This window comes from Triticum urartu, chromosome 2A (genome assembly GCF_056163025.1).
Source record: "Triticum urartu cultivar PI428250 chromosome 2A, HENAU_Tu73, whole genome shotgun sequence".
Taxonomy (NCBI): Eukaryota; Viridiplantae; Streptophyta; class Magnoliopsida; order Poales; family Poaceae; genus Triticum; species Triticum urartu.
The window spans coordinates 533,688,609-533,714,694 of NC_141874.1; the positions used below are offsets into that span (position 1 = coordinate 533,688,609).

A 26,086-nucleotide genomic window follows, 5' to 3' on the forward strand; every position below is an offset into this window, starting at 1 on the left:
TTTCAAAAAATTTCCTACGCACACGCAAGATCATGGTGATGCATAGCAACGAGAGGGGAGAGTGTTGTCTACGTACCCTCGTAGACCGAAGCGGAAGCATTGACGCAACGTAGAGGAAGTAGTCGTACGTCTTCCCTATCCGACCGATCCAAGCACCGTTACTCCGGCACCTCCGAGTTCTTGGCACACGTTCAGCTCGATGACGATCCCCGGGCTCCGATCCAGCAAAGCGTCGGGGAGGGGTTCCTTAAGCACGATGGCATGGTGACGATCTTGATGTTCTACCGTCGCAGGGCTTCGCCTAGGCACTGCAACAATATGACCGAGGTGGAATATGATGGAGGGGGGCACCGCACACGGCTAAGGAACGATCACAAAGATCAACTTGTGTGTCTATGGGGTGCCCCCTGCCCCCGTATATAAAGGAGTGGAGGAGGGGAGGGCCGGCCCTCTCTATGGCGCGCGCTAGGGGAGTCCTACTCCCACCTAGAGTAGGATTCCCCCTTTCCTAGTCCAACTAGGAGTCCTTCCAAGTATTAGGAGTAGGAGACAAGGAAGGGGAAGGGAGAAGGGAAGGAAGGAGGGGGCGCAGCCCCTCCCCCTAGTCCAATTCGGACTAGGCCTTGGGGGGGGGCGCGGCCTGCCCTAGGCAGCCCCTCTCTCTTTCCCGTATGGCCCAATAAGGCCCAATACTTCTCCCGGCGAATTCCCGTAACTCTCCGGTACTCCGAAAAATACCCGAATCACTCGGAACCTTTCCGAAGACCGAATATAGTCGTCCAATATATCGATCTTTACGTCTCGACCATTTCGAGACTCCTCGTCATGTTCCCGATCTCATCCGGGACTCCGAACTCCTTCGGTACATCAAAACTCGTAAACTCATTATATAACTGTCATTGAAACCTTAAGCGTGCGGACCTTATGGTTCGAGAACAATGTAGACATGACCGAGACATGTTTCCGGTCAATAACCAATAGCGGGACCTGGATGCCCATATTGGCTCCTACATATTCTACGAAGATCTTTATCGGTCAGACCGCATAACAACATACATTGTTCCCTTTGTCATCGGTATGTTACTTGCCCGAGATTCGATCGTCGGTATCTCAATACCTAGTTCAATCTCGTTACCGGCAAGTCTTTACTCGTTCCGTAATACATCATCTCGCAACTAACTCATTAGTTGCAATGCTTGCAAGGCTTAAGTGATGTGCATTACCGAGAGGGCCCAAAGATACCTCTCCGACATTCGGAGTGACAAATCCTAATCTCGAAATACGCCAACCCAACATGTACCTTTGGAGACACCTGTAGAGCTCCTTTATAATCACCCAGTTACGTTGTGACGTTTGGTAGCACACAAAGTGTTCCTCCGGCAAACGGGAGTTGCATAATCTCATAGTCATAGGAACATGTATAAGTCATGAAGAAAGCAATAGCAACATACTAAACGATCGGGTGCTAAGATAATGGAATGGGTCATGTCAATCAGATCATTCACCTAATGATGTGATCCCGTTAATCAAATAACAACTCTTTGTCCATGGTTAGGAAACATAACCATCTTTGATTAACGAGCTAGTCAAGTAGAGGCATACTAGTGACACTCTGTTTGTCTATGTATTCACACATGTATTATGTTTCTGGTTAATACAATTCTAGCATGAATAATACACATTTATGATGATATAAGGAAATAAATAATAACTTTATTATTGCCTCTAGGGCATATTTCCTTCAGTCTCCCACTTGCACTAGAGTCAATAATCTAGATCACATCACCATGTGATTAACATCGATAGTTCACATCATCATGTGATTAACACCTAAAGGGTTTACTAGATTCAGTAATCTAGTTCACATCGCTATGTGATTAACACTCAAAGAGTACTAAGGTGTGATCATGTTTTGCTTGTGAGAGAATTTTAGTCAACGGGTCTATCATATTCAGATCCGTACGTATTTTGCAAATATCTATATCAACAATGCTCTACACGGAGCTACTCTAGCTAATTGCTCCCACTTTCAATATGTATCTAGATCGATACTTAGAGTCATCTAGATTAGTGTCAAAACTTGCATCGACATAACCCTTTAAGACGAACCTTTTTGTCACCTCCATAATCGAGAAACATATCCTTATTCCACTAAGGATAATTTTGACCGCTGTCCAGTGATCTACTCCTAGATCACTATTGTACTCCCTTGCCAAAATCAGTGTAGGGTATACAATAGATCTGGTACACAACATGTCATACTTTATAGAACCTATGGCCAAGGCATAGGGAATGACTTTCATTCTCTTTCTATCTTATGTCGTGGTCAGGCTTTGAGTCTTACTCAATTTCACCCCTTGTAACACAGGCAAGAACTCTTTCTTTGACTGTTCCATTTTGAACTACTTCAAAATCTTGTCAAGGTATGTACTCATTGAAAAAACTTATCAAGCGTCTTGATCTATCTCCATAGATCTTTGATGCTCAATATGTAAGCAGCTTCACTGAGGTCTTTCTTTGAAAAAACTCCTTTCAAACACTCCTTTATGCTTTGTAGAATAATTCTACATTATTTCCGATCAACAATATATCATTCACATATACTTTATTAGAAATGTTGTAGTGCTCCCACTCACTTTCTTGTAAATACAGGCTTTACCGCAAGTATGTATAAAACTATATGCTTTGATCAACTCATCAAAGCGTATATTCCAACTCCGAGACGCTTGCACCAATCCATAGATGGATCACTAGAGCTTACACACTTTGTTAGCATCCTTTGGATCGATAAAACCTTCAGGTTGCATCATATACAACTCTTCTTCCATAAATCCATTCAGGAATGCAGTCTTTACATCCATTTGCCAGATTTCATAAAATGTGGCAATTTGCTAACATGATTCGGACAGACTTAAGCATAGATACGAGTGAGAAACTCTCATCGTAGTCAACACCTTGAACTTGTCGAAAACCGTTTGCGACAATTTTATCTTTGTAGATACTAACACTACTATCAGCGTATGTCTTCCTCTTGAAGATCCATTTATTTTCTATGGCTTGCCGATCATCGGGCAAGTCAACCAAAGTCCATACTTTATTCTGATACATGGATCCCATCTCTGATTTCATGGCCTCAAGCCATTTTGCGGAATCTGGGCTCACCATCGCTTCTTCATAGTTCGTAGGTTCATCATGATCTAGTAGCATGATTTCCAGAACAGGATTACCGTACCACTCTAGCGCGGATCTTACTCTGGTTGATCTACAAGGTTCAGTAGTATCTTGTTCTGAAGTTACATGATCATCATCATTAGCTTCCTCACTAATTGGTGTAGTAGTCACAGGAACAGATTTCTGTGATGAACTACTTTCCAATAAGGGAGCAGGTACAGTCACCTCGTCAAGTTCTACTTTCCTCCCACTCACTTCTTTCGAGAGAAACTCCTTCTCTAGAAAGGATCCATTCTTAGCAACGAATATCTTGCCTTCGGATCTGTGATAGAAGGTGTACCCAACTGTCTCCTTTGGGTATCCTATGAAGACACATTTCTCCGATTTGGGTTTGAGCTTATCAGGATGAAACTTTTTCATATAAGCATCGCAACCCCAAACTTTAAGAAACGACAACTTTGGTTTCTTGCCAAACCATAGTTCATATTGTGTCGTCTCAACGGACTTAGATGGTGCCCCTTTTTAACGTGAATGCAGCTGTCTCTAATGCATCATCCCAAAACGATATTGGTAAATCGGTAAGAAACATCATAGATTGTACTATATCCAATAAAGTACGGTTATGACGTTCGGACACACCATTATGTTGTGGTGTTCCAGGTGGCATGAGTTTGTGAAACTATTCCACATTGTTTTAATTAAAGACCAAACTCGTAACTCAAATATTTGTCTCCGCGATCAGATCATAGAAACCTTATTTTCTTGTCACGATGATTTTCCACTTCACTCTGAATTTCTTTGAACTTTTCAAATGTTTCAGACTTATGTTTCATCAAGTAGATATACCCATATCTGCTCAAATCATCTGTGAAGGTCAGAAAATAACGATACCCGCCGCGAGCCTTAACACTCATCGGATCGCATACATTAGTATGTATTATTTCCAATAAGTCAGTTGCTCGCTCCATTGTTCCGGAGAACGGAGTCTTAGTCATCTTGCCCATGAGGCATGGTTCGCAAGCATCAAGTGATTCATAATCAAGTGATTCCATAAGCCCATCAGCATGGAGTTTCTTCATGCGCTTTACACCAATATGACCTAAACGGCAGTGCCACAAATAAGTTGCACTATCATTATTAACTTTGCATCTTTTCGTTTCAATATTATGAATATGTGTATCACTATGATCGAGATCCAACGAACCATTTTCATTGGGTGTGTAACCATATAAGGTTTTATTCATGTAAATAGAACAACAATTTATTCTCTTACTTAAATGAATAACCGTATTGCAATAAACATGATCAAATCATATTCATGCTCAACGCAAACACCAAATAACACTTATTTAGTTTCAACACTAATCCCGAAAGTATAGGGAGAGTGCGATGGTGATCATATCAATCTTGGAACTACTTCCAACACACATCGTCACCTCGACTTTTACTAGTTTCTGTTTATTCTGCAACTCCCGTTTCGAGTTACTACTCTTAGCAACTGAACCAGTATCAAATACTGAGGGGTTGCTATAAACGCTAGTAAAGTACACATCAATAACATGTATATCAAATATACTTATGTTCACTTTGCCATCCTTCTTATCCGCCAAATACTTGGGGCAGTTCCGCTTCCAGTGACCAGTCCCTTTGCAGTAGAAGCACTTAGTCTCAGGCTTAGGACCAAGCTTGGGCTTCTTCACATGAGCAGCAACTTGCTTGCCGTTCTTCTTGAAGTTCCCCTTCTTCCCTTTGCCCCTTTTATTGAAACTAGTGGTCTTGTCTACCATCAACACTTGATGCTCTTTTTTTGATTTCTACCTTCAGCGATTTCATCATCATGAAAAGCTCGGGAGTCGTTTTCGTCATCCCTTGCATACTATAGTTCATCATGAAGTTCTTACTAACTTGGTGATGGTGACTAGAGAATTCTGTCAATCACTATCTTATCTGGAAGATTAACTCCCACTTGATTCAAGCGATTGTAGTACCCAGACAATCTGAGCACATGCTCACTAGTTGAGCGATTCTCCTCCATCTTTTGGCTATAGAACTTGTTGGAGACATCATATCTCTCAACTCGGGTATTTGCTTGAAATATTAACTTCAACTCCTGGAACATCTCATATGGTCCATGATGTTCAAAACGTCTTTTGAAGTCCCGATTCTAAGCCGTTAAGCATGGTGCACTAAACTATTAAGCAGTCATCATATTGAGCTAGCCAAACGTTCATAACGTCTGCATCTGCTCCTGCAATAGATCTGTCACCTAGCGGTGCATCAAGGACATAATTCTTCTGTGCAGCAATGATGATAAACCTCAGATCACGGATCCAATCCGCATCATTGCTACTAACATCTTTCAACACAATTTTCTCTAGGAACATATCAAAATAAACACAGGGAAGCAACAACGCGAGCTATTGATCTACAACATGATTTGCAAAATACTACTAGGACTAAGTTCATGATAAATTTAAGTTCAATTAATCATATTACTTAAGAACTCCCACTTAGATAGACATCCCTCTAATCCTCTAAGTGATCACGTGATCCAAATCAACTAAACCATGTCCGATCATCACGTGAGATGGAGTAGTTTCATTGGTGAACATGACTATGTTGATCATATCTACTATATGATTCACGCTCGACCTTTCGGTCTCCGTGTTCCGAGGCCACATCTGTATATGCTTGGCTCGTCAAGTATAACCTGAGTATTCCGTGTGTGCAACTGTTTTTCACCCATTGTATTTGAACGTAGAGCCTATCACACCCGATCATCACGTGGTGTCTCAGCACGAAGAACTTTCGCAATGGTGCATACTCAGGGAGAACACTTCTTGATAATTAGTGAGAGATCATCTTAAAATGCTACCGTCAATCAAAGCAAGATAAGATGTATAAAAGATAAACATCACATGCAATCAATATAAGTGATATGATATGGCCATCATCATCTTGTGCTTGTGATCTCCATCTTCGAAGCACCGTCGTGATCACCATCGTCACCGGTGCGTCACCTTGATCTCCATCGTAGCATCGTTGTCGTCTCGCCAATCTTATGCTTCCACGACTATCGCTACCGCTTAGTGATAAAGTAAAGCATTACAGCGCGATTGCATTGCATACAATAAAGCGACAACCATATGGCTCCTGCCAGTTGCCGATAACTCGGTTACAAAACATGATCATCTCATACAATAAAATTAAGCATCATGTCTTGACCATATCACATCACAACATGCCCTGCAAAAACAAGTTAGACGTCCTCTACTTTGTTGTTGCAAGTTTTACGTGGCTGCTACTGGGCTTAGCAAGAACCGTTCTTACCTACGCATCAAAACCACAACGATAGTTTGTCAAGTTGGTGCTGTTTTAACCTTCGCAAGGACCGGGCGTAGCCACACTCGGTTCAACTAAAGTTGGAGAAACTGACATCCGCTAGCCACCTTTGTGCAAAGCACGTCGGGAGAACCGGTCTCGCGTAAGCGTACGCGTAATGTCGGTCCGGGCCGCTTCGTCCAACAATACCGCCGAACCAAAGTATGACATGCTGGTAAGCAGTATGACTTATATCGCCCACAACTCACTTGTGTTCTACTCGTGCATATAACATCAACACATAAAACCTAGGCTCGGAAGCCACTGTTGGGGAACGTAGTAATTTCAAAAAAATTCCTAAGCACACGCAAGATCATGGTGATGCATAGCAATGAGAGGGGAGAGTGTTGTCTACGTACCCCCGTAGACCGAAGCGGAAGCGTTGACGCAACATGGAGGAAGTAGTCGTACGTCTTCCCGATCCGACCGATCCAAGCACCGTTACTCCGGCACCTCCGAGTTCTTGGCACACGTTCAGCTCGATGACGATCCCTGGGCTCCGATCCAGCAAAGCGTTGGGGAGGAGTTCCGTCAGCACGACGACGTGGTGACGATCTTGATGTTCTACCGTCGCAGGGCTTCGCCTAGGCACTGCAACAATATGACCGAGGTGGAATATGGTGGAGGGGGGCACCACACACGGCTAAGGAACGATCACAAAGATCAACTTGTGTGTCTATGGGGTGCCCCCTGCCCCCGTATATAAAGGAGTGGAGGAGGGGAGGGCCGGCCCTCTCTATGGCGCGCGCTAGGGGAGTCCTACTCCCACCTCGAGTAGGATTCCCCCTTTCCTAGTCCAACTAGGAGTCCTTCCAAGTATTAGGAGTAGGAGACAAGGAAGGGGAAGGGAGAAGGGAAGGAAGGAGGGGGCGCAGCCCCTCCCCCTAGTCCAATTCGGACTAGGCCTTGGGGGGGGCGCGGCCTGCCCTAGGCAGCCCCTCTCTCTTTCCCGTATGGCCCAATAAGGCCCAATACTTCTCCCGGCGAATTCCCGTAACTCTCCGGTACTCCGAAAAATACCCGAATCACTCGGAACCTTTCCGAAGACCGAATATAGTCGTCCAATATATCGATCTTTACGTCTCGACCATTTCGAGACTCCTCGTCATGTTCCCGATCTCATCCGGGACTCCGAACTCCTTCGGTACATCAAAACTCCTAAACTCATTATATAACTGTCATTGAAACCTTAAGCGTGCGGACCCTACGGTTCGAGAACAATGTAGACATGACCGAGACACGTTTCCGGTCAATAACCAATAGCGGGACCTGGATGCCCATATTGGCTCCTACATATTCTACGAAGATCTTTATCGGTCAGACCGCATAACAACATACGTTGTTCCCTTTGTCATCGGTATGTTACTTGCCCGAGATTCGATCGTCGGTATCTCAATACCTAGTTCAATCTCGTTACCGGCAAGTCTTTACTCGTTCCGTAATACATCATCTCGCAACTAACTCATTAGTTGCAATGCTTGCAAGGCTTAAGTGATGTGCATTACCGAGAGGGCCCAGAGATACCTATCCGACATTCGGAGTGACAAATCCTAATCTCGAAATACGCCAACCCAACATGTACCTTTGGAGACACCTGTAGAGCTCCTTTATAATCACCCAGTTACGTTGTGACGTTTGGTAGCACACAAAGTGTTCCTCCAGCAAACGGGAGTTGCATAATCTCATAGTCATAGGAACATGTATAAGTCATGAAGAAAGCAATAGCAACATACTAAACGATCGGGTGCTAAGCTAATGGAATGGGTCATGTCAATCAGATCATTCACCTAATGATGTGATCCCGTTAATCAAATAACAACTCTTTGTCCATGGTTAGGAAACATAACCATCTTTGATTAACGAGCTAGTCAAGTAGAGGCATACTAGTGACACTCTGTTTGTCTATGTATTCACACATGTATTATGTTTCCGGTTAATACAATTCTAGCATGAATAATAAACATTTATCATGATATAAGGAAATAAATAATAACTTTATTATTGCCTCGAGGGCATACAATTCTTCCGGATAACCCATGCAGAGAGGTAGGACTGCCAGAGTCACAATTATGAATGGAGAACTCCTCAAGAGTACTCTAATTGTGATCTTTTGGTTCAAATAAGTTCTGTCATATTGGCTCATGGTATTGGAAGAACGATATACCACAGACCTTGAGGACTATCGCAAAGGTTACTAATATCCTAAAGGAACTAGCAATACTATCAACAAGAGGTAAAGTAGAGTGAATCTCGGGTTCAAGAACCCATGAATAGAATACCTACCACTACATGGCATCACGGGATGCTTTTGAGAATAATGGCCAGAATGACACACTGGGAATACAAAACATGGCTAGATCACTAGGTGACTCCCTAAAACACCTAGGGTCATAGTAATAGCTCCAACATATATGTCGAGGCAACAGAGTACCTCAACTCACCGATTAGTGTGATTAAACTGGCCCAAAAGGACATCGGGAACTGGGAGGAAGGATTTGCAAATGCATCAGATTGTTTAGAAAACTGGGATGACTCGGACAACATAATAGCTATAATTGCTCATAAAGATTTGAGGCAACCTGCAAAAATGGTGGCATAACCACTCAACTATATCATATCAGGGTTCTGAGGCCATTTAACAACACACCGGGGTAGAAGAAACTGAACTGAGGCTTGAGACCAATAATCCTACGAGTCTACGGATTAGTAACACGTGATCCTAATAGAAAGATGAGAAGCCTAGTTAATAATCCCCGTAGAAGAGAAGAGGATGACTCAGATCAGAAGGGCATAAGATATAAGGAGTAAAAAGAGCCTTACGTTCCCTTCCACAATCAATTCCCTTACATAACTAAAGCATTTCTAGACTCAACTTCGACCAGTTTGGCTTGGTAATCCTACAGGCAGTCAGGCTCTGATACCAAAGCTGTCAGGACCCCGACCCTAAGTCACACCGATCTAGCATGTAACACGTCATATCACTTTGCGGCCTCACGCACGGTATTCCGACGGGTGCCACCTTACCTGGCCCGGGACCGTTTGCGCCTTTTGGCTCACGTATATGATAGTGTCGCTAGCGTCCATATGATAAAGAACCCGGGCCGACATGGCTAGTCGTGAACCTAAAGCGACACTAACCTATGGGGACAGGCATACATGAATCACATCGAGCATGTCGGTCAGCAGCGTGTGAATCCGGGCTGTAGCACTGGGCTAACAGGACTCCGGGAACCCGGGCTGTAGCAGGCTAGGCAGGACTCCGGATGTCACCGCGTGACATTTCCTCGAAGGGACAGACACAGGAACGAAGTGAAACACATGCCGGCCAGTCAAGTGTCCTAAGCAGTAGTGTTGGGCTAGCAGGACTCCGGTGAACCGGGCTGTAGCGGACTACTATGGCTCATGGAAGCACTATACTACATTTCCCCATAAGAGAGGCTGCCAAGGATAAACAACTAGATTGTCGGATCCCACACATACCAAGCATTTCAATCATACACACAATATGCTCGATATGTGTAAATACAACATGGCATCACAACATAACTCTACAACTCAAGTATTTATTCATTAGGCTCGGAGGAGCGAGATATTACAAATATGGGTCTCATGACCCAACATTCAGAGCATACAGGTCAAACACATGCGGAAGCTTAACATGTCTGAGTACAGACATCTACAAATGAAAAAGACTAAGAAGCTTGACTATTTACAAGACCCTCCCAAGGGTACAAGATCGTAGCTGAGGTATCAAGCTAAACGTCGAAGTCCACGCGGAACTACTTGCGAGACTGAAGCCTCTCTACAAAACATGAATTAAGCAAACGTGAGTACAATTGTACTCAGCAAGACTTACATCGGAACTAACTACATGTGCATCGGTATCAACAAAGGGGGTGGTGGAGTTTGACTGCAGCAAGCCAGCTTTGACTCAGTGGCTATCCTAAACTACGACTGCAAGCAACTCTTTTGTGGTGGCGCACACGAGTCCACATATTCACCATTCAATACACCACCATGGATCCGCTCTCGTCTCCCTACGAGAAGGCCATCCATAGCACTCACACTTATCTTGCGAGTTTTAGAGTATCCACTTTCACTTGTCTATGAACTATGCAAGGGGTCCAAGTTTCCATATCCGAGGAATCCGGCTATTCGAATAGATAATGATAACCCTGCAGGGGTGTACTTCTTCACACACGCTCCCACCACTTACCACCATATACACGTCATGTATCTCGGCGACCTTCAAGCGGAAGCCTGGCGATGGTGTCGGCCACGGCCTACCTAAACACTTAAGTCTCTAGTCCAGGTTTATCGCCTATCCAGGTTCCATCCGCAGGGAGTCCGGCCGAGGTTTCCACATACGGCCCCGAACGATGTGAACAGGGTTCCCGAGACACCAAACGAGCGCCCGGTACACCGTGCCACGGTGTATCTACCGCAACATAGCCCACCCCTAGGGTCAGCGCTACGCACAGCCGCCAACACATAACCTACAAACACCAGAAACTAGTTGCAACTCCTGGACAGAGTACTAGGGTGATTAAGAAGCCGAGAGGGTCAATAAGGATCCCAATGAGTGGTAGTAGCTGTTCATGGATCACAGACACAGAACTCAGTTCCTGAGGACGGCTGCAATGAGACAACCCACCATGTACTCCTACATGGCCTCTCACCGCTACCTTTACCAAAAACGTATTCACACACTTAGCTCACACAAGTAGGACATGTTCACACACCTCCGATTCATTCCCGATGAATCAGACCTGACGCAACTCTATGCAATAGCAGGCATGACAAACAAGCATGAATGAGTAGGCACATCAGGGCTCAAACAACTCCTACTCATGCTAGTGGGTTTCATCTATTTACTATGGCAATGACAGGTCATGCAGAGGATAAGGGGTTCAACTACCGCAACAAGTAACAGATGAATCATTGTTGTCCTAATGAAGTAAAAGAGAGCATGAGCGAGAGAGTGGGGTTGTATCGGAATGAACAAGGGGGTTTTGCTTGCCTGGCACTTCTGAAGATAACATTGAGTCTTCATCAGTGTCAACGATCACAGCGTCGGAGCAGCGTCTACCGAGAGGGGACAATTACCGGCAAACAAGGAAGAACACAATCAATGCGATGCAACAATATGATGCATGATCATGACATGGCAATATGCTGTTGATTGAGCTAATGCAACTAACAACAAGTTAAATGGAGTTGGTTTGAACACTAGGTTCAAATTCAAATTCAAACTATGAATTCAAATAGTGCATTATCATGTTTTGGTCTAAACAGTGAGGTTAAGTTGTTCAAACATGCATGAAAATGCCATAAACAGATTCCTTGAATTTTTCTGATAATTTTTCATATATAATTTATTTCATTTGGAGTTACGGTTGATTTTCTATGATTTTTAGAAGTTTTGGGCATTTTCTGGAATTTTCTGAATTAATTTAAATCCAGAAAGTGCTTTACTATGTCAGCATGACCTCACAGTGATGTCAGCAGGTCAACGGCTCGGTCCAGGTCAAACCTGACGTGCGGGACCCATATGTCACTGACTCAGCTAATTAATATGGTTAAATGACCTTAAATTAAGCCTAACTAAAATGTCAATGGGGTCGGGGCCCACATGTCAGCGGCTAACCTAACTAAATTAGTGTTAGTTTAACTCCTAATCTAGGTTTGACCAGGGGGCCGGGACCACGTGGTCAAATGGGTCAACCCCACCGGCGACATGACGCCGGCGAGGCCCGAGACGGTGGTGCGGCTCGGAAACACGCTACAGGGCACGGGCGAGGCTGTTTTTGGGCTTGTTAGAAAGCTCTTGGTAGCGCGCGTCTAGTGGTGGTGGAGGCCGGGCCTATGGTGGCCGGAGACAACGACGGCGAGCTCCAAGGCGGCGGCCGGAGTTCGGGAGTTGAGCGGATCGGCGTTGCAGGGAACGGAAGGAGCCGCGGGTGGTCGCGGTCGACTACTGGGAACGTGCTGAGCACGGTGGTGCGCTCGGTTGCGAGCTTGCGCGGCTGTGGTCACGGTGGCGGCATGGCCGGCGGAGCCAAGCTCTCGGGCTCGACGTGAACGGGTGCTACGATGAGCTAGTGGGCATGGGAGTAGGGGGGGTCGGTAGAGGAGCTCACCGCGAGTTCAGAGGTGGCTTCGGCGAGCTCGGGGAGGGGCTGGTGGTGACGAGAGGTCACCGGCGATCTCGGTGGCCGAACGAAGAGGCGGCGGCGGTGGCGGTGTTGCAGCGCGTCCGGGGCCTCGTGGCTCATCGAGGAGGTAGAGAACGAAGTGGCGGAGCCTCTGGGCGCGTCGGTGAGGCGTGGGGTGGCCGGTGGCCACGGCGGTGCCCGTCGGCGGCGACGGTTACGCTCGGCGGTTGCGCGTAAGAGAAACGGAGGAGGGGATGAGCGAGGGAGAGTGCGAGGGGTTCCAGGGGCATGCGTGGCGGTGTTGGGGATGTCCAGGGCGACGAGGGGGCAGCCAGGCAGGCAGCTGCCGGCGTGGCACGCCGCGGCACCGTGGCTGTCTTCTCCTCTACCTTCTGGCAGGAGGAAGAAGACGCCCCTGCCCTCGGTGGGCTGGGCCAGTTGGCTGGGCTGCCAGCTGGGCCGGCCAGGTGGGCTGTAGGTGAGATTACTCTCTCTCTCTCTCTTAATTCTGTTTCCGTTTTCTATTTATGTTATTTTGTTTTGATTTAGTTTAAATACTAAATTATTTTATAAAATCCTGAAAATAAATATGTGACTAGAACTAAAATATCCCAAACCACATAAAATGTTCCAGAATTATTGGACATATATTAATTATATAAAGAATATATATCCAATGCAAATAGTTATTGAATTAAATCAAAGACCCAAAATAAATATCTCTGAGATTCCAAAAATATTGTTTTAAGTTTTACCTCTTGCCAATATTTTCAGAGACTAAGAGGAACATTTTATTGGACTTCTTTGAAAAGATTTTAATGTTGATTATTTTTGATGTGATTTATGAGGGTTTCAACTAACCTCAATCCAACTTTCAGAATTTAGACATAATGCATGATGCTCACTCAGGTAAATAGCTACAAGCAAATTCTAGGGCTGTGACAACAGACCCCCACTAAACAAGAATCTCATCCCGAGATTCAAGACGTGAGGTAAGAAGACAGAGGGAACACCAATAAAGAATCTTCACGATCCGATTTCCCTTCTCGAAGATGTTGATTCATTGCATCATGTCGATCTTGACATCCTCGCTTTTGAGATCTTCATCCACGCGATGACGACGGAAAGAAACTCAACTAGGATTGATCTTCTCGAAGATCGAGCTAAACAATATCAACTCGTGGAATGAGATGTTGAAACATCTCAAGTTGAGACACAAAACACATCGAGAGGGATGGAAGAACAACGACGGGGTTTGATTTGGTGGGCAACAATTCCACGCCTAAATAGATGGTGAGGGGGTTTCAAAGTAGCGAGAAGTTATGTTGCCCATAATACCATAACGAGGCACCTTAGTGAAGGTGACTCGTAGAGCTATTCCCTTAAGTGGCAAAAAGAATTACTTTTGACCCATAGATCATTGAAACTCTTTATACCAGCCTAAGGCAATCACAATCAATCTTTTGAAGGAGTTTGAAAGAATGACATACTCGGACTAGAATGGATGATGTGGACTACCTTGTTGAAGACAACGCAATGGATGATTTTTGCTTATCATCAGAAATGGATGAGACCCATGGTAAGTCCACTTTTGAAGATGATCCTGAACAACAGCTACTGAGGTCTAAGCTGGGAACAAAATGCAAATGTTGGTAATGATTCTAGTAACTGGGGAGAAGGTTCACCGGCAAAGGTGATTCCACCAATTGGATGGCTATCGAACAACTGAGAGAACGGAGGCACATTCCAGTTAATGACAACATCAGAACCTAGTGCCTGAGTGTGCTCTCAAGAACTTGTGCATCTCCATACTCATCAAGGTCTTACCAACATCCGTGCCGAGGATCCTGGGAACACATCTTACTACCATGATGAATAGTGATGGACAATGCGGGTGCAAAGGAAGATAACACTTTCTCATATTTCACCTTGGCGAGGCCAAGGGAAAGAAATCTGGATGATCGACCGAGAGACATTTAGCTCTCCGCTTCTACTGTTCTCCTTGATGTACTGGTTACCACGGTCATGCTTTAAAGCATCGGCATAGCCACCAAGTAGTGGTCGGACTTCGGAATACAATAGATCCATAAGGAACAACTTCTGGAGTAAATCCTACGAAATCCTTATGGGTAGGTGACCAACTTCCTCAATCAAGATACTACAATAATAGGCCTTCCGGCTAGGTGTGTTGGCCACGACATCCACTTTACTGGTTATCGAGAGACCAATATTATAGTTCTTGGAAAATGCTCCAAACATCATATCTGCCTGAGATCCAGATCTGGTTGGTGTCAGGATATTCCAGACTCATCGAGTCTAGAAAGGAAAATGAAGGTTTGCAACACAAATCGACGAGATGACGTTGCGAGATTCTCGGGGGAATGAACTACGGTAGTAAGCTCCAAAACATGAGCCGGTTCTGCTACAAGCATGTGAACACGTTGTCCTAGACAAACATGGTCACCTGGTAGTCTTAAAATGAAGCACTACCGAGTTCAGGGGGAACCATCAACAAGTATATCGAAGTCCTTGCGTAGGTCTAACCCTTAAGAAGAAACTCCTTCTCCTTGAACAAATCAATCAGTGGCTTGGTGTGCTAGGGATACGTATAGAATGTAGATGATCTGTCTATCAGACCATAGAATACTTCGCACATGCATGACTGACTTGGGATGATTCCAGAGGAAGCAAAAACAAACTTTCTCGAATTCACGGCGGCAACTTACATCAGATGCACATGAATTAGAGGAAGTCACATCTTTCACCCGGACATATGCTTCGTGATCGAAACATGAGGGCAGTGCTTATAAAGTTTCCAACACTAGCTGGATGTTCAACACAATCATGGAGGAGACAAAATGCCGCTGATGGGCTCAATAGCAACTCATCGGAATTTCCATATCACTGGACTTCCACCACTATGTGAACAATGTGATAGTATTGGTCAGACCAAAGATATAATGGTGTATGCTCGAGGGACAACCGCAAGTAAGACAACATTACGAACATCGTTGGTTCTGATTTAATTTGACAATAGCCCACACTCAAATCAAGGTTTGGACAAGATAATAGATCCAACAACCGATCACGGGGATCAGTCGATGAAGATATCATCTTTCTTCAACACACACAAGGATATCCCTTAGGGATGAGCGTGGTAGGACAAGCTTTTATCTTCCAACTCTCCAATTTGTTGTTAAGCTTAACCAACTAGCTCAGGGGTATCCAACACAGATTCTTGGAGAAGGGGTGGTTTGAAAGAAAACCAACTTGATCACGAACTAAACATAGCGGTCAGGTGACAACCAAGTAATACTTCCAAGAAGATCTTCAGAAAATCACGAACCACCGATATGTTATCAAGCTCGAGAACAATCTTGCTTTTCAGGGCAAGACGATATGATCAAGGAGCGAGGGATTCACAGTCCTAACTCATTGGTCGATGAGTGCACCCGGAAATATGGACTAGGTAGCACGGTCAATCTTAGGATGGTGATTTAATTACCAGCACACTAAGAATGAGAGTATTGTCCATTAACTACCAAGCAACGGAGTTGCTAGGAATATTGCTTTCACACACCACGGTTCACTTGTCGGCATTCCGGTTATAATAACACGGAACTGAGGAATGAACAATGATGGCAAGAAGTATTACTGCGTCAAGAATTCATAAGAGGTGGTGCAATTCTCACGACAGTACTGACATAAAAGGGGTAATACTCCAGGGTAGAACAGAGCAAAAGCTGGATGGCATTTGATCTGCAGAACACAACTACTTTGACCCAATCCTGGATATGGATGAGCTACTGGAGTTTGTTTCTCCTAGTCATTCTGAAATAGAATGGCTTGACGGATCACATGAATAACAGGCATCGATAACATCAATGCACAACTACTCCTGACTATCAATTGGTAGACGGGGGTCAGAATATAATGGAAGGGGGACAACTCAAAGGAACATATATCTTTCTGAGTTGTGGATGCATAGATTAGTATGTCGAACCAAGTTCGACATGTTTCTTCCGGATAACCCATGCAGAGAGGTAGGACTGCCAGAGTCACAATTATGAATGGAGAACTCCTCAAGAGTACTCTGATTGTGATCTTTTGGTTCAAATAAGTTCTGTCATATTGGCTCATGGTATTGGAAGAACGATATACCACAGACCTTGAGGACTATCGCAAAGGTTACTAATATCCTAAAGGAACTAGCAACACTATCAACAAGAGGTAAAGTAGAGTGAATCTCGGGTTCAAGAACCCATGAATAGAATACCTACCACTACATGGCATCACGGGATGCTTTTGAGAATAATGGCCAGAATGACACACTGGGAATACAAAACATGGCTAGATCACTAGGTGACTCCCTAAAACACCTAGGGTCATAGTAATAGCTCCAACATATATGTCGAGGCAACAGAGTACCTCAACTCACCGATTAGTGTGATTAAACTGGCCCAAAAGGACATCGGGAACTGGGAGGAAGGATTTGCAAATGCATCAGATTGTTTAGAAACCTGGGATGACTCGGACAACATAACAGCTATAATTGCTCATAAAGATTTGAGGAAACCTGCAAAAATGGTGGCATAACCACTCAACTATATCATATCAGGGTTCTGAGGCCATTTAACAACACACCGGGGTAGAAGAAACTGAACTGAGGCTTGAGACCAATAATCCTACGAGTCTACGGATTAGTAACACGTGATCCTAATAGAAAGATGAGAAGCCTAGTTAATAATCCCCGTAGAAGAGAAGAGGATGACTCAGATCAGAAGGGCATAAGATATAAGGAGTAAAAAGAGCCTTACGTTCCCTTCCACAATCAATTCCCTTACATAACTAAAGCATTTCTAGACTCAACTTCGACCAGTTTGGCTTGGTAATCCTACAGGCAGTCAGGCTCTGATACCAAAGCTGTCAGGACCCCGACCCTAAGTCACACCGATCTAGCATGTAACACGTCATATCACTTTGCGGCCTCACGCACGGTATTCCCACGGGTGCCACCTTACCTGGCCCGGGACCGTTTGCGCCTTTTGGCTCACATATATGATAGTGTCGCTAGCGTCCATATGACAAAGAACCCGGGCCGACATGGCTAGTCGTGAACCTAAAGCGACACTAACCTATGGGGACAGGCATACATGAATCACATCGAGCATGTCGGTCAGCAGCGTGTGAATCCGGGCTGTAGCACTGGGCTAACAGGACTCCGGGAACCCGGGCTGTAGCAGGCTAGGCAGGACTCCGGATGTCACCGCGTGACATTTCCTCGAAGGGACAGACACAGGAACGAAGTGAAACACATGCCGGCCAGTCAAGTGTCCTAAGCAGTAGTGTTGGGCTAGCAGGACTCCGGTGAACCGGGCTGTAGCGGACTACTATGGCTCATGGAAGCACTATACTACATTTCCCCATAAGAGAGGCTGCCAAGGATAAACAACTAGATTGTCGGATCCCACACATACCAAGCATTTCAATCATACACACAATATGCTCGATATGTGTAAATACAACATGGCATCACAACATAACTCTACAACTCAAGTATTTATTCATTAGGCTCGGAGGAGCGAGATATTACAAATATGGGTCTCATGACCCAACATTCAGAGCATACAGGTCAAACACATGCGGAAGCTTAACATGTCTGAGTACAGACATCTACAAATGAAAAAGACTAAGAAGCTTGACTATTTACAAGACCCTCCCAAGGGTACAAGATCGTAGCTGAGGTATCAAGCTAAACGTCGAAGTCCACGCGGAACTACTTGCGAGACTGAAGCCTCTCTGCAAAACATGAATTAAGCAAACGTGAGTACAATTGTACTCAGCAAGACTTACATCGGAACTAACTACATGTGCATCGGTATCAACAAAGGGGGTGGTGGAGTTTGACTGCAGCAAGCCAGCTTTGACTCAGTGGCTATCCTAAACTACGACTGCAAGCAACTCTTTTGTGGTGGCGCACACGAGTCCACATATTCACCATTCAATACACCACCATGGATCCGCTCTCGTCTCCCTACGAGAAGGCCATCCATAGCACTCACACTTATCTTGCGAGTTTTAGAGTATCCACTTTCACTTGTCTATGAACTATGCAAGGGGTCCAAGTTTCCATATCCGAGGAATCCGGCTATTCGAATAGATAATGATAACCCTGCAGGGGTGTACTTCTTCACACACGCTCCCACCACTTACCACCATATACACGTCATGTATCTCGGCGACCTTCAAGCGGAAGCCTGGCGATGGTGTCGGCCACGGCCTACCTAAACACTTAAGTCTCTAGTCCAGGTTTATCGCCTATCCAGGTTCCATCCGCAGGGAGTCCGGCCGAGGTTTCCACATACGGCCCCGAACGATGTGAACAGGGTTCCCGAGACACCAAACGGGCGCCCGGTACACCGTGCCACGGTGTATCTACCGCAACATAGCCCACCCCTAGGGTCAGCGCTACGCACAGCCGCCAACACATAACCTACAAACACCAGAAACTAGTTGCAACTCCTGGACAGAGTACTAGGGTGATTAAGAAGCCGAGAGGGTCAATAAGGATCCCAATGAGTGGTAGTAGCTGTTCATGGATCACAGACACAGAACTCAGTTCCTGAGGACGGCTGCAATGAGACAACCCACCATGTACTCCTACATGGCCTCTCACCGCTACCTTTACCAAAAACGTATTCACACACTTAGCTCACACAAGTAGGACATGTTCACACACCTCCGATTCATTCCCGATGAATCAGACCTGACGCAACTCTATGCAATAGCAGGCATGACAAACAAGCATGAATGAGTAGGCACATCAGGGCTCAAACAACTCCTACTCATGCTAGTGGGTTTCATCTATTTACTATGGCAATGACAGGTCATGCAGAGGATAAGGGGTTCAACTACCGCAACAAGTAACAGATGAATCATTGTTGTCCTAATGAAGTAAAAGAGAGCATGAGCGAGAGAGTGGGGTTGTATCGGAATGAACAAGGGGGTTTTGCTTGCCTGGCACTTCTGAAGATAACATTGAGTCTTCATCAGTGTCAACGATCACAGCGTCGGAGCAGCGTCTACCGAGAGGGGACAATTACCGGCAAACAAGGAAGAACACAATCAATGCGATGCAACAATATGATGCATGATCATGACATGGCAATATGCTGTTGATTGAGCTAATGCAACTAACAACAAGTTAAATGGAGTTGGTTTGAACACTAGGTTCAAATTCAAATTCAAACTATGAATTCAAATAGTGCATTATCATGTTTTGGTCTAAACAGTGAGGTTAAGTTGTTCAAACATGCATGAAAATGCCATAAACAGATTCCTTGAATTTTTCTGATAATTTTTCATATATAATTTATTTCATTTGGAGTTACGGTTGATTTTCTATGATTTTTAGAAGTTTTGGGCATTTTCTGGAATTTTCTGAATTAATTTAAATCCAGAAAGTGCTTTACTATGTCAGCATGACCTCACAGTGATGTCAGCAGGTCAACGGCTCGGTCCAGGTCAAACCTGACGTGCGGGACCCATATGTCACTGACTCAGCTAATTAATATGGTTAAATGACCTTAAATTAAGCCTAACTAAAATGTCAATGGGGTCGGGGCCCACATGTCAGCGGCTAACCTAACTAAATTAGTGTTAGTTTAACTCCTAATCTAGGTTTGACCAGGGGGCCGGGACCACGTGGTCAAATGGGTCAACCCCACCGGCGACATGACGCCGGCGAGGCCCGAGACGGGGGTGCGGCTCGGAAACACGCTACAGGGCACGGGCGAGGCTGTTTTTGGGCTTGTTAGAAAGCTCTTGCTAGCGCGCGTCTAGTGGTGGTGGAGGCCGGGCCTATGGTGGCCGGAGACAACGACGGCGAGCTCCAAGGCGGCAGCCGGAGTTCGGGAGTTGAGCGGATCGGCGTTGCAGGGAACGGAAGGAGCCGCGGGCGGTCGCGGTCGACTACTGGGAATTTGCTGAGCACGGTGGCGCGCTCGGTTGCGAGCTTGCGCGGCTGTGGTCACGGTGGCGGCATGGCCGGCGGAGCCAAGCTCTCGGGCTCGACGTGAACGGGTGCTACGATGAGCTAGTGGGCATGGGAGTAGGGGGGGTCGGTAGAGGAGCTCACCGCGAGTTCAGAGGTGGCTTCGGCGAGCTCGGGGAGGGGCTGGTGGTGACGAGAGGTCGCCGGCGATCTCGGTGGCCGAACGAAGAGGCGGCGGCGGTGGCGGTGTTGCAGCGCGTCCGGGGCCTCGTGGCTCATCGAGGAGGTAGAGAACGAAGTGGCGGAGCCTCTGGGCGCGTCGGTGAGGCGTGGGGTGGCCGGTGGCCACGGCGGTGCCCGTCGGCGGCGACGGTTACGCTCGGCGGTTGCGCGTAAGAGAAACGGAGGAGGGGATGAGCGAGGGAGAGTGCGAGGGGTTCCAGGGGCATGCGTGGCGGCGTTGGGGATGTCCAGGGTGACGAGGGGGCAGCCAGGCAGGCAGCTGCCGGCGTGGCATGCCGCGGCGCCGTGGCTGTCTTCTCCTCTGCCTTCTGGCAGGAGGAAGAAGACGCCCCTGCCCTCGGTGGGCTGGGCCAGTTGGCTGGGCTGCCAGCTGGGCCGGCCAGGTGGGCTGCAGGTGAGATTACTCTCTCTCTCTCTCTCTTAATTCTGTTTCTGTTTTCTATTTATGTTATTTTGTTTTGATTTAGTTTAAATACTAAATTATTTTATAAAATCCTGAAAATAAATATGTGACTAGAACTAAAATATCCCAAACCACATAAAATGTTCCAGAATTATTGGACATATATTAATTATATAAAGAATATATATCCAATGCAAATAGTTATTGAATTAAATCAAAGACCCAAAATAAATATCTCTGAGATTCCAAAAATATTGTTTTAAGTTTTACCTCTTGCCAATATTTTCAGAGACTAAGAGGAACATTTTCTTGGACTTCTTTGAAAAGATTTTAATGTTGATTATTTTTGATGTGATTTATGAGGGTTTCAACTAACCTCAATCCAACTTTCAGAATTTAGACATAATGCATGATGCTCACTCAGGTAAATAGCTACAAGCAAATTCTAGGGCTGTGACAACACTGCGCGTGTTGTCGCCCGCCTGGCACCCTTGGTCGTCATGGCTTGCGTCACAGGCACCTCGTGAGGTACCCCGCCTTGATCTCTCCGCCTCCTCGCGAGCCAGCCTGATGAGGCCGTGCCTGGGGAAGCTTCGTGTCGTCCGCCCCGCGAGGCTTGGCCCCTCGCGAGGGTCTTGGGTTTGTGTTAATGAAGACGGGCCGTGCTGGGCCCCCCTTTGAGCCACGCCGCAGGCCGCAGGCAGGCAAGTCTGGGGACCCCCGTTCCCAGAACGCCGACAGTCTCAGAAAACAAACAAGAGGTATGGTCACATACACTCATCCCTCTGCTTATATCACATAAACATCATTCAACCATAATTTTACAAGACAGACATTCATAAATGACCCATGATGCACTTTCTCAATAGCTACTTTTTCATGATGTCGGGAAGATCAAACACACAAGACGGCCGACAAATTGAAGGTATGGCAACAACTCCAGCAACTTGCATCCAATATACGCCAGCGACACCCAAACGATCACAGGCATAAAGAAACGTCCAACGAACTGAAGACACAACATCAGCACCATCAGCCTCAGGTAATATCCCGATGCAATTCTTCATGTGTGTGCCTGCATTTTGATCTCAGCTCAACATTGCGTCAAAACTCTTCTCATACTGAACTATAAAGCTCTTTTTTTCATGCATCCTAACACTACCATGATAATAATGTGAAAGCTACAAAAAGAGCAACATGGTTGAACAATTATTGATTTTTAGTTCCCTACCAGATAAACAACATTAATCTCCAGATGTACTGTATGTGACAACGTCCATTTAGTCATCACCAAATGCACTTGCATGCCTGCAAAGGCAAAACACTATTAAGTACTCTCTCTGTAGAGATATAAGATTGTTTAGATCACTACTTTAGTAATCTAAACGCTCTTATATTTCTTTACGGAGGGATTACAAAATAAATTATATTACATGATACTATGTTAAGAAAACTATACGCACTGATGAAATCACATTTGCAGATATGAGAGTCCAACATAGGTTAGACCCAGCAGCTCACCAGACAAAAAGAAAGAAAGAACAACCTCTAAACTGAAGGAGTACAAAGCGGACAAGGACTACAGAGGGAAGAAGAAATGCGAACACAGAGCCTCCTAAACGATTGAGAAAGGCTAATGCTGAAGAAGATAGGGAATTGAAGCGCGCTAGAAGCGAAACCAACAAAAACAACACTAGAGTCAATGTTGGAGACAACAACAGAACCAGAACCTCGAAAAGTGCTAATAGCAAGCCATGGAACTTCGGAAGGCCAACATACAAATGCCAATATTGCAAAGCATTGCTATGGTGTGAAGAAAGATTAAATTCAAACAAAGGAACTACGACACCCTCTTTTGGAATATGCTGCAAACAAGGGAAAATCGATCTGCCGCCACTAAGAGAACCTCCACCATACCTTAGAAACCTCTTAAGAAGTGAAGGGCAGGATTCGGTAAACTTCAAAGAAAATATAAGGTCATACAACTCAATGTTTTCATTCACATCGATGGGAGGAGATGTGGACAAGGAAATAAACACTCGTAAAGGACCTTATGTTTTTAGTTTGCATGGACAAAACTACCACCATATCGGAACTCTTTTGCCTCAAGGTATAGACAAACCTCGGTTTGCACAGCTATACATCTATAATACTGAAAATGAGGTGGAAAACAAGATAAGTGCGTCAAGATGCAATGATAATAAATCGCATAGTCTTCATTGAACCGGAAGAACAATTTGATTTTCCGTCAACAGTGGACCCCAACATCGTCAAAGAACTGAAAGTAATGCTCGACGACAACAACATCCTCGCAAAAACATTCAGAATGGCAAGAGATAGATTCCAAGAAGGAGACTACCATGATTACACACTTCGGATACTAGGTAAAAGGAACGGAACACACAACCTTCCATCCGCATCTGAAGTTGCAGCATTTAACCTATAAACCCTGGAGAACCGCTAGGCAGGAGGAAGGTGGCCACGTCGCATTTAAATCGCGAATGCCACCGCCTGTAAATTCCGTGCCCCGCCAAGGGCATTTTAGTCATTTCACGTGCAGCCATATAAAACGCAGCCCGCCCTTGTAGAAACCCTAGCCGCGGCCTCTGCCCGCACTCGCTCCCCCACCACCCGCGCAGCTCTCTTCCCCGACCCCTTCCTTCCCCCGTCTGCCCGAGCCCCCGCCGCCAACTGCTACTCCTCCACCGCCTCGCCTCTTCCTCCTCCTCGCCGTCCCATCGCTCGCACGCAGGCCATCATGGCCACGCGCTTCGTGGGCGATCCCGATCTCCACCGCCTACTCCAGGACGACGCCTCTCGAGTGAAGGAGGATGCCCAAACCATGGTCGAGCCAACGGTGGGGGCCGGGTCAAGGCTACGGTTGGCGGCCTGGATGCAGGCGATGGTGGCGGACGTTGGGGGTCTGGCGGGCGTGGCGGCCGACGGGATCTGCCGGACATGTAGGCAGCTGGAAGGGCAGCAGCAGCCTGTGGGGCGTCGACCGGTCCAGCAGCCGCCTTGATGGAGAAGGGCCATGCAGGATTCGTGCCCCTGCACATCCAGGTTCCTCTCCGTCACCTATCCCTTCCTCCCTCTCCTTTCCACTAGGTATACCCATGTATGTTTAGCTGATGTGTCTCGTTCTTGCAGGACTATGACATTGGCACTGTCAACATCTAGCAGTAAGAGAAGTGGCCCCAATTAGTACATGGTTCGTTTTGGATTTTGGATCTGCAACATTTAGGAGGCTGGTCTGGATTAGGTCCGTTTCTTGGAGTATGACAAGCTGATGGTGATCCTCACGCTGACAAGATAATGGAACATTTAGTGCTGGTGCTTCTGAAGGTAAGTTCGCCTTCTGATCTATTTCTTCTCTTAAAATAAGAGTACCATGTTTCACAAATTGTTTTGTAACCTGCGAATGTGGTTTAGGATATCTATTTTGCTGTTGTAAGTGTGAAAATGGAGTGTAACAACCATTATACTGCAAGTTAGTCTACTGAAATTTGGCCATGGCTAAACAGGGCTTTTATCTTGAGCTGCTCATACTACTATGACAAGGTGGAAAGTCAAGTGCTTATTGATCAAAGAAGAAGAAGCACAATAAGTGTGCACTTTCAGAGTTTCAGAGTGGGGTTGCTTCCTCTGCCCCCTTCATGTGGTTTAGGTTAGTTCTTCTATGCTCTTCCTATTCGTCTGTTGTTTCTTGACATGCTTCTGAAATGTATTAGCACCAAACCAAATTTTATTTTATTTTGATTATGACAGTGAATTTCCATAGATTATGACAAATGTTATAAGTGTGAAAAATGGAGAGGGTTTCGATTAGGACAATGAATTTTCATTACTCAACAGAAACCTTAGACCTTGTTCACTGGGTTTCTTCTTCCTTTTCCTGGGCCATAGCAACACATTTGCAATAGCACACCAGACTCAATTTAGTTGACTAGCAACAAAGCAAAGGTGTGGTAATTCCCAATCTGACAATTAATTGCATGCATTTTCCTATCTTCAAGGGGCCACTCTTTGATTCAGAGTAAAATCAGCTTCTTCACCTATGGAGGAGGTAGATACTGACAAAGTGTATGACCAGGTGTTCTCTAGGTTCTGCATCATCAGTGTGCAGCTCTAGTTGGTAGTAAGAGATCCAATCGGAGAGAGTGAAGGACGTGACACTATTGTTGAGTACAAAAATATGGAGCCACAAAGGATATCAGAGATCCACCCGAAATTCATGTCCATGCAATATCCGTTGTTTTTCCCATATGGAGAAGATGGTTTTAAACTTGAGATGCCCTACAAGAAAACAAAAGGAGGTACAAACAGCAGGAAATACATAACGTTGTTGGACTACTATGCATTCTACCTACAGCAACGTCCTGATCAAGGAATGTTACTGCTCAAGTCCAGGCATTTTTCACTGCAATTTTGGGTGGATGTATACACATGTATCGAGCAAAATAGACTAAACTGGATCCGACACAATCAAGGAAAGCTACGAACTAAACTTTACAGTGGATTGCAGGATGCGATTGAGAGAAGGGACACAAGAACAGAGCAAGTTGGAAATAGGATAATTGTGCCTTCATCTTTTACAGGTGGTAGAAGAAACAAGGCACAATATTTGCAAGATGCCTTTGCAATATGTCGTTGGGCTAGATACCCAGACCTATTTATAACATTCACATACAATGCAAAGTGGCCTGAGATCCAATACATGCTACATGAAGAGGGAGGTGG

General features: G+C 45.5%; 1 long non-coding RNA gene across 1 annotated transcript; it reads left to right on the forward strand.

Moving 5' to 3' along the window:
* The first annotated feature begins 23,956 nt into the window (after positions 1 to 23,956).
* LOC147985769 (uncharacterized) lies at positions 23,957 to 25,007 on the forward strand. Its single transcript, XR_015615148.1, has 3 exons — positions 23,957 to 24,409; positions 24,497 to 24,691; positions 24,871 to 25,007. It is a non-coding gene; the product is annotated as an uncharacterized LOC147985769 (long non-coding RNA).
* Positions 25,008 to 26,086: the final 1,079 nt, after the last annotated feature.